Genomic DNA, 10,820 nt, shown 5'->3' with positions numbered 1-10,820 from the left:
TAATCAAAGGAGAAACCAAGACAAGTTAAATAATAAAAATAAACAAAATGGCTGAGAATACAAATCATGTCTCAATAATAACCCTGAATTTTAATGACCTAAACTCATCATCAATCTAGTTGACATAGACTGGCAACTAGATTAATAAAAAGACCCAACAATATGCTGCCTCCAAGAGAACTCATCTCATAGGAAAAGACATCCACAGACTGAAAGTGAAGGGTTGGGAAAAATCATACCACTCACATGGAATGCAGAAGCAAGCAGGGGTTTCCATCCTCACATCAAATAAAGTAGATTTCAAGCCAAAGTTAATCAAAAGGGATAAATAAGATATTTAATACTGCTTAAGTAAACAATTCATCAAAAAGACATAACAATAACAAATTTCTATGCCCCACAAAATGGATCATCTATGTTCACCAAACAAATTCTTCTCAGTTCAAAAGTCAAATAGACCACAAAACAATAATTCTGGGTGACTTTATCACAACTCTTTCACCACTGGGGAGATGATGCAAACAAAAGCTGAAGAAAGAAACTATAGAACTAAATAATACAATCAATAACCTAGTCTTAACTGACATATATAGAATATTTCATCCTCAAAGAATGAATACACTTTCTTCTCAGCAGAACATGGATTCTTCTCTAAAATAGACCACATATTATGCCACAAAGCAACTCTTAGCAAATATAAAAAAGTAGCGATACTACCCTGCATTCTATCAGGTCATAATGGAATGAAATTAGAAATCAATTATAAAATAAAAAATAAAAACTACTCCAATATTTGGAGACTATAAGGAATAGGAGTGGGAGGGAAAGGGAGGGAGAAGGGGAATAGCAAGGATAGTGGAAGGAGATGGTCATCATTATACAAAATTCATGTATGAAGATGTGAATTTGGTGTCAACATACCATATATACAAACAGATTTGATAAATTGTGTATTAAGAATTGTAATGCAAAAAAAATGAATTTAATGTACTCCACTATTGTCATGTATGTAAGAAATAATAAAAAAAGACTTTTTCAATTTAAAAAAAGGAAGAAAAAAAAGTCGACAAATAAATGATCTAACACTACATGTCAAAGCCCTAGAAAAAGAAGAACAAATCAACACCAAAAGTAGAAGACAGAAAATAATTAAAATCAAAGTTGAAATAAATGAAATTGAAACAAAAGAAAAAATTTTAAAAATTGACTAAACAAAAAGTTGGTTCTTTGAAAAAAAAGAAATAGAAATAAAATTGACAAACCTTTTACCATGCTAATGAAGAGGAGAGAAAAAAACTCAAATTACTAACATACGTGATGAAAAAGTAAATATCACAACAGACACTACAGAAATTCAGAAGATAATGAGAAATTATTTTGAAAACTTGTACTCCAATAAAATAGAAAGTATCAAAGGCATTAACAAATTTCTAGTGTTAGGTGATTTGCCCAAATTGAAGCAAGATATTATACACAACTTAAACAGATCAATTTCAAGCGATGAAATAGAAGACATCAGAAGCCTACCAATCAAGAAAAGCCTAGGGCCAGATGGATACACAATAAGTTCTGAAAGACCTTTAAAGAAGAACTAATACCAATACTCTTCAATTTATTTCAGGAAATAGAAAAAGAGAAAGCACTTCCAAACTCATTCTAAGAAGCCAATAACACACTGATTCCAAAACCAGGAAAAGACAAATCAAAGAAAGAAAACTTCAGACCAATATCACTAATGAAGAAAGAAACTATAGAACTATAGGTGCAAAAATTGTCAATAAAATTCTGGCAAATCAAATACAAAAACATATCAAAAAGAGTGCACACAATCAAGTGGGGTTCATTCCAGTGATGTAAGGTTGTTTCAACATATGAAAATCAATAAACGTAGTTCATCACATAAATAGAAATAAGAACCATATGATCATCTCAATAGATGCAGAAAAAGCATTCCACAAAATACAGCACATCTCCATTTTCAAAACACTAAAAAAATACAGGGATAACAGGAATATATCTCAACATTGTAAAAGCTATCTATGCTAAGCCCCTGGCCAACATCATTCTAAATGGAGAAAAATTGAAAGCATTCCCTCTAAAAACTGGAACAAGACAGGGCTGCCCTCTTTCACCACTTCTATTTAACATAGTTCTTAAAACGCTAGCCAGAGCAATTAGACAAATGAAAGAAATTAAATTGATACAGATAGGAAAAGAAGAACAACTCAAATTAGCACTATTTTCCCATGATATGATTCTATACCTAGAAGACCCAAAAAATTCCACCAGAAAATAATACTTGGGTATCAACCTTATGAAAGAAGTGAAAGACCTCTACAATGAAACTACAGACCACTAAAGAAAGAAATTAAAGAAGACCTTAGAAGATGAAAATATCTCCCTTGTTCTTGGAGAGGCTAATTAATATTGTCAAAATGACCATACTACCCAAAGCATTGTGCAGATTTAATGAAATTCCAAGCAAAATCCCAATGATATTCCTCATAGAAATAGAAAAAGCAGTCATGAAATTCATCTGGAAAAATAAGAGACCCAGAATAGCTAAAGCAATCCTTAGCAGGAAGAGTGAAGTAGGTGGCATCACTATACCAGACCTTAAACTATACTACAGAGCAATCGTAACAAAGAGAGCATGGTATTGGCACCAAAATAGACTGGTAGACCAATGGTACAGAATAGAGGACACAGAGTCAAACCCACATAATTACAGTTATCTTATACTAGACAAAGGCACCAAAAACTTGCATTGGAGAAAAGATAGCCTCTTCAACAAATGGTGCTGGGAAAACTGGAAATCCATATGCAACAAAATGAAATCAAACCCCCATCTCTAACCATGCACAAAATTCAACTCAAAGGGGAATCAGGTACCTAGGAATTAAACCAGAGACCCTGGGTCTAATAGAAGAAAAAGTAAGCCCAAATCTCCATCATATCAGATTAGGCCCCTACTTCCTTAATAAGACTCCTATGTTACAAGAATTAAAATCAATAATTAATACATGAGATGATGAGATGGATCAAACTAAAAAGCTTCTTATTAGAAAAAGGAACAATGAGGTGAATAGAGAGCCTACATGTTTTTTTTTAATATTTATTTTTTAGGTGTAGATGGACACAACACAATGCCTTTATTTATTTATTTATTTTAATGTGGTGCTGAGGATCAAACCCTGGTCCCTCCTGTGCTAGGTGAGCACTCTACCACTGAGCCACAATCCCAGCCTGAGAGCCTATAGCTTAGGAGCAAATCTTTACACCTCACACATCAGATAGAGCACTAATCTCAGGGTATATAAAAAACTCAAAAAGCTAAACACCAAAAACACAAATAACCCAATCATTAATGGGCCAAGGAACTGAACAGGCACCTCTCAGAAAATGATTTACAATCAATCAACAAATATATGAAAAAATGTTCAACATCTCTAGCAATCAGAGAAATGCAAATCAAAATTACACTAAGATTTCATTTCACTATAATCAGAATGGCAGCTATTAAAAATACAAACAGTAATAAGTGTTGATGAGGATGTGGGGAAAAAGGCACACTCATACATTGCTGGTGGGACTGCAAAGTGGTGTGGCCAATATGGAAAGCAGTATGGAGATTCCTTGGAAAACTGGGAATGGAACAACCATTTGACCCAGCTATACCTCTCCTCAGTCTATACCTAAAGGACTTAAACACAGTATACTACAGGGACACAGCCACATCAATGTTTATAGCAGCACAATTCACAATAGCTAAATTGTGAAAACAACCTTTAATAGATGAATGGATAATACACACACACACACAATGGAATATTACTCAGCAATAAACGAGAATAAAATCATGGAATTTGCAGGTAAATGGATGGAGTTGGAGAATATAATGCTAAGTAAAGTAAGCCAATTCCAAAAACAACCAATGCTGATTTTTTTCTCTGATATAAGGAGGCTGATACATAATGGGGTCATGAGGGGGAGCCTGGGAAGATTAGATGAACTCTAGATAGGGCAAAGGGGAGGGAGAGAAAGAGAGGGGGCAAGTGGGTAAAAAAGATGGTGGAATGAAATGGACATCATTACCCTAAGTACCTGTATGAAGACATGAATGGTGTGAATATATTTTGTATACAACCAGAGATATGAATAACATGAACTGTATGTGTAATATGAATTGTAATGCATTCTGCTGTCATATATAACAAATTAGAATAAAAAAATTAAAAATTAAAAAAATGTTTCGGGTGGTAAAACCCTAAGTTAAATGTGGTAAATGTGTTCACATGGCACCTGTGTATATTAAAGAGTTTTCATGTATTTGCTACATTGTGCAAGCACAAAGGCCAGTCCCTCCTAATAAGTAACAAAGCCCTGGGAAGGTGTAGGAGACCCATCTTATGCTGGTAGGGTCAGTTTGAGGGGATAAATAACTCAAAGAATCAGAAGTGGTTTGAAGTCAGAATGGCTGAGAGGAGAGGGAGAATGGAGCAAGGAGAGAAAGGGATATGGAAATTCAGTGCAATGTGGGACGGAAAGATTTGCATCTTGTATCAGATTACATCCAAAATCTCTGTGGGATCACAGAGGCCAGTGTAGTCTCTCAGGATTATCAATAGGAAGGGAAAAAAATGCAAAGACCAACACTGGCAGCAAGATGTTATGTTTGGAGATGTTGACATCACCTGGAAATCCCAGCAGATTAAAAAAGAAAAATGGCAGATGCCTCACACTGAGGTGAGTGCCTGCCATGAATACCTGTGGGACCACCTTTGGGAATATTCAGAAAATAGTGGAAAGTCTGTCAGGAAATTGGAGTTCTTGGTCTGCTGTCTAAAATTAAAAGTGACTTACAAAAGGTGCCAGGAAATTTCCTTGAAAGCAAACTGTAAGGGATGTCCTTTGCAGGTCAAAGTTCATGCTTAAATAAGGCAATGATCAATCCAATTATAGGAAAGGCTGCCAGTGTCTCACCAACAGGTACCTCTTGCTTTATTTAAAGTATCTACAATTTATTTGGGGCCCAGGGAAAGTCAGAAATAAAAGCCCATCTATATAAAGGAAAACATTTGGACAATTAGCAAGATTTTAATAGTCGATTGATTAGGTAATAATGCTGTCTCAAAATTAATTTTCCAACTTTGATAACTGCACTATAGTTATGTGAGACAATGTCCTTATTCATAAGAAATAAACAATGAAGTATTTGGGGAAAATGAGGCATCATATTTGCAACGTTAAAATGTCTCAGAAAAAGGACTGTGAAAAAAGTGGAGGAAAGAGAAAATGATAAAACAAATGTGGCAAAATATTGAAAGTCAAGGGATGTGCAAATTGGTGCAGCCAATTTGGAAAGCAGTATGGAGATTTCTTGGAAAGCTGGGAATGGAACCACCATTTGACCCAGCTATTCCCCTTCTCGGTCTATTCCCTAAAGACCTAAAAAGAGCATGTTACAGGGACACTGCTACATCGATGTTCATAGCAGCACAATTCACAATAGCAAGACTGTGGAACCAACCTAGATGCCCTTCAATAGACGAATGGATAAAAAAAATGTGGCATTTATACACAATGGAGTATTACTCTGCATTAAAAAATGACAAAATCATAGAATTTGCAGGGAAATGGATGGCATTAGAGCAGATTATGCTAAGTGAGGCTAGCCAATCCCTAAAAAACAAATGCCAAATGTCTTCTTTGATATAAGGAGAGTAACTAAGAACAGAGTAGGGACGAAGAGCATGAGAAGAAGATTAACATTAGACAGGGATGAGAGGTGGGAGGGAAAGGGAGAGAGAAGGGAAATTGCATGGAAATGGAAGGAGACCCTCAGGGTTATACAAAATTACATACAAGAGGAAGTGAGGGGAAAGGGAAAAAATACAAGGGGGAGAAATGAATTACAGTAGAGGGGGTAAAGAGAGAAGAGGGGAGGGGAGGGGAGGGGAGATAGTAGAGGATAGGAAAGGCAGCAGAATACAACAGACACTAGTATGGCAATATGTAAATCAATGGATGTGTAACTGATGTGATTCTGCAATCTGTATACGGGGTAAAAATGGGAGTTCATAACCCACTTGAATCAAAGTGTGAAATATGATATATCAAGAACTATGTAATGTTTTGAACAACCAACAATAAAAATTTAAAAAAAAAAATAAAAATAAAAAAAAGAAAGTCAAGGGATGTAGGTAAATGTTATATCACAGTGCTCTGCATTATTTTTCCAACTTTTCTAAGTTTGATGTTATATCAAAACAAAAGTTATTTTAACAAGACTTTGCCAACAACAAAACAGCTAACAAATTGGAGTTATTCTGAAAGGTAGATTAGGGCTTCTTGAGTCTTGAGACACTAGCTATGGTTTGAAGTGTGGCATGCTCACTACAAAATACAATCTCCCTCCCACCCAACATTTTTAGAATTATTCCAATTATTCCTAGGGGTTAAAAATGTTTTTGAAAAATCTCTGTATAGAAATTAAAATGGTTTAATTAGAAGGGTAGAGCCTGAATTTCAGCTCATTATTCCACTGCAAGGAAGTAGGATCCTAAAGAATTTTTTTCTCTCTCTGGCTTTTGTCATTCTAACTCTACCAATGGCCCTGACCTCTATTTCATGAAGATACATTTTGGTTTCATTATTTGCATAAACATCACATTAAGTTCTCTGAGAAATAACAGTAACAGTAACAGAAAAAAAAATTATTTAATGTCACAAATAATTTATTCTGATGAGATGACATACTTCTTGAACAAGTTTCCAAAATCTTGTCTGTACATCTTAAAATCAGCAGACAATAATACTTATGGCTTGGTAAAATATCTGCAGTCTTTTTTTTTATGCTTAGTCCAATAAGGATTTGGTATTATAGTCCCTGTTTAATGATAAGTATCATGCTGATTTGGAGGGAATCACTTGTTACATGTTTCATATGTAATAGTGAAAGTCAACCAAACTTGTTTGAGCAATAAAGGGGCTTAGTATAATTATTAAGTATAATTATTAAGACTTTATCCAATGCTAAAGACAGTCTTAGATCAAAAAATATTACATATATTTTCTAGGTGTCTCTAAAAGTTCTCTTTGATTTCTGCTCTAGCACCCTAGCTTGAGCTCAGAAAATTAAAGATCTCTGCCTATTTCAAAATTTATATCTATTCTCTAAAGGAAGATTGACAACATCTCATGGGTGGAACTGGAAAAACAAGAGCATTATTAACTGGAGCCTTTCTCTTCTCTCTGTTTGGAGCAACTAGGATGTGTGCCTTTTTCTCTGTTCCTGTTCCCAATGGCAACCACACCAGGATCAGGACAAAGACCTACTTTCTAGAAATAGTTCTGAAGGGCCACCTCCTTCCTTGTTTGGGAACTCAGAGATAATAATGCAGCCTTCCTCAGCAAGTTTATTTGCTCTGGAGAGATCATCTTATCCTTTCCAATAATAAAAACCAACATTCCATTCTTTGTCTTTCTGATACTTTTTCTTTTGGCATGAATTTGTTCAGAACTCAGCAGAGGGAATGTGCTACTTATTGAACCTCTAAAATCCCATCAATTTTATATGCTAGATTTTCTGCTTCCAGATTTTTGAATTTTATTTTTTCACTCATATTAATATTGAAATTTGAAGCCACCTTAGACTTCTACTGGGAGTGGGTTAATTAACAAAGTGTTTACATTTCAAAACAAAGTGGTAAGTGTTCATGATAGCCACTAGTGACCATTAGGAAATGCAGTTCATTCAGTGAATGCTTTATCTGAACTTCACAAATTAATGAAAAGTTCCTTCAACAACTTCATGGAGGAACCTCTCTGTGAAGTCAAGAAAGAAAACTGGACCAGGACAGAAGGGAGCCTGGCTCTGTGGCCCAGAATGGAATTGACACCCTGGGTCTGGTATTGATTTGGTCTCTGATGTAGGAAGGGCCAGAGAGATAACCCGGCCACTCAGCTTTGTTGCCTGAAAGAGGTTGATCAGCAGTAGGAAAGTAAATTATGTCTTCTTTTAGAATTTATATTTTCACAAAGTGAGACTAAATCTGAGAATAACACCAAATCTGAAAGGGACAAAACAAACAAGAAATCAACCAAGTGGAACAAATTTTGGAAACCCAATTAGATTTCCAAGTCAAGTTGCAATGCTTAGACTTTTACTTATAAGAACCAGGAAGCACCTTTATTGCTCAAACAAGTTTTGGTTGACTTTCACTATTTTGTGACTGAATGAGTATTAATAGAGAAGAATGTATACTTTTCAATTTTCTTCATTTTACTCACAAATTAAAGTCTATAATGACATATCATCTATTTTGAAACAAATTTAAAATTTTACTTACAGGAAAGAGGAAACAATACACAGAATTGATTCCCCAGGTCACTAAAGAGATGAAGGACAAACAGGATGATGATATTGAGTCAGTAGATAGCCTAAAGGAAGCAGGTTACTGGAGCTCAATGCCAGGTTCCCCTAGAGGAAATTGAAGCCCCAACAGATCTATCCATTGAGAACTAGATCCGTGGAAGAAACCCAGTCACTTACAGAGATACTAATTCAGAGGGAGAAAAATTTCCTGGCTTTTCCTTTTTACCATCTCTGATCTGTCAATGCCTAGGGACTTTCACTGGGTAAATTCAGCTGATATAAGAGCCCAGGAAACACAGCCCTGTAGGAATTGCTCTCCTACAGTCCACCTGTCCAAAGACACTGTGTAAAGGATGAAAGGATGAGAGTTCACCTCAGTAAGAATTCAGAACCACAAAGTCCAGTATGTTGAGACACCATGAGAGATAGGAGAAAGTTTCAGACATTAAGGGGCTCTGACAAATCTTTTACAGAAAAGTCAAGGTTTAGCATAAGCAATATTTGTAAATTAGCCAATATTTCCAAGTGTCCAATGTTTATTCTAAGACTTCTAGCCAGAAAAATGCAGGAACTGTATCATTTTGTTCCTTGTTTTTCCCTCCCAAACTATAAGGAACACAACAAAGAAGTCAGTACTGTATATTTTTAAATTCTCTAGGAAGTTGAGATTATGTATGTACCCTCCCTTCCCTGAAACACTGTTCTACATCCTGTTAAAATTTAAAATTTAAAACAGTGTACTTACATGGTAGTGTTCTTGATGATTTCCTCTTCTTTCCTACTATAAAATTGGGATGAAAAAGACACAAATTATCAAACCAAGGAAATAGTTTTCTAAGCTAGGAACTCCAATACCATGAAAGCAGAGTTATTTTTAAATTAAAGCTTCATGTCAGAGAGTTTATAAAACTGAGAGGAGAAAAAATTTAAAGAAAACACAGTGGCATTGTGTGGCACTTCAAAACAAAACACTTTTAAGTGCAGGTTTCAGGAAGACATACATTGATTTGTATGCTTTAAAAGGGGAAATGACATTCTACCTGACCTCTTGGTCCATAATAGGACTCCTTGGCACCAACTGTAAAGATATTGTCCTAATCCTACCCATAATGCTAAAAAGTAGAGGCAGCAGAAACTGGATTTGGAACTAGGGAACAATTAATTCCATCCAAGAGTGGAAATTTTATGAGTTCAGTAAATGAAGAGTGTCTGGTTGAGCACTTTGGAGGACAGGGGGAATCCAGTGTAGTAAAGTCATAATATACTACTTAGTTGGGACCTTCTAAAGGCATCTAAAGGTCATCTGCCTCTTAGTCCCAGAGAAATACAACGCTGCAGAAACCTCCCTGGCCATTTATAGCTTGCCTGGCTAAGCCTTCCCTCGGGACTTAAAGGACTGACCCAACTGCCAACTCAGGCAGACAGACTCTCCTGAGGTCCTTTCTAAATCCTTGATAAATGACCTCCCCTGTCCTACACAGAACATGAAGCTAAGAGAATACCCACAAATGTGTCCAGGCTGCAGTAATCAGATTTTGTCTGTGCCCTGGGAGGTGGTATTTGGACAAGTAATGGAGGAGTGAATAATGGGATTCCTAAAATGATCATAAGAGTCATTTCTGAAAAAAATTCAGAAACCTCAAGTCCAGTGTAAGGAGACACATCAGAGACAAGAGAGGATTTCAGATATTGAGGGGCCTTGGAAAATCTTTTCCAACAATCCCTTTCAGATCAACATGGAAAATGTTCATGGGTGCCTAATTCTGATTTCACCTGTTCCCTGGGGACAGCTAAATAATCTCAGAATGCACTGAGAATAGAAACTTCAGGTTCTATTTTTTTGTGAGGTATTTACTTTGTTGGTTTTATTTACTGAAAGTGAGAATATAACTGTTTAAGACAGCTTTTTCACTGCTGTGACTGAAAGACCCAACAAAAAACAATTTGAGGGGAGGAACAGTTTATTTGAGGATTCATGGTTTTAGAGATCTTAGTCCATAGAAAGCTAGCTCCATTCCTCAGGGCTCAAAATGAGTCAGGACATCATGCCAAAATAGTGTAGCAGAAGGAAGCAGCTCACGTGATGATCAGAAAGCAGAGATTGAGAGACTCCACTCTCCAGGTACAAAATATATACCCCATAGCCACACCTACAATGAACAATTTCCTCCAGCCACACCCCACCCACCTCCAGTTACCACTCAATTAATCCTATCAGGGATTAACTCACTGATTGGGCTAAGGATATAACCCAATCATTTCTCCTCCAAATCTTCTTGCTTGTCTTATTCACAAGCTTTGGTGGGACACCTGACATTCAAACCATAACAATTGATTCCTTTCATCTTTACTGACTATCTTCAAAAATGAGTGTAGGCTAAAGGAATGAAATTAACCAAATTATGTCAAGTGCATGGATGGCTTTATCATAATGAATTTTATT

Source organism: Marmota monax, unplaced genomic scaffold (assembly GCF_021218885.2).
Source record: "Marmota monax isolate L192 unplaced genomic scaffold, Marmota_monax_Labrador192_F-V1.1 WCK01_AAM20220418_F8-fsc00034, whole genome shotgun sequence".
Classification (NCBI taxonomy): domain Eukaryota; kingdom Metazoa; phylum Chordata; class Mammalia; order Rodentia; family Sciuridae; genus Marmota; species Marmota monax.
Note: the sequence above shows the minus strand (reverse complement) of the source record.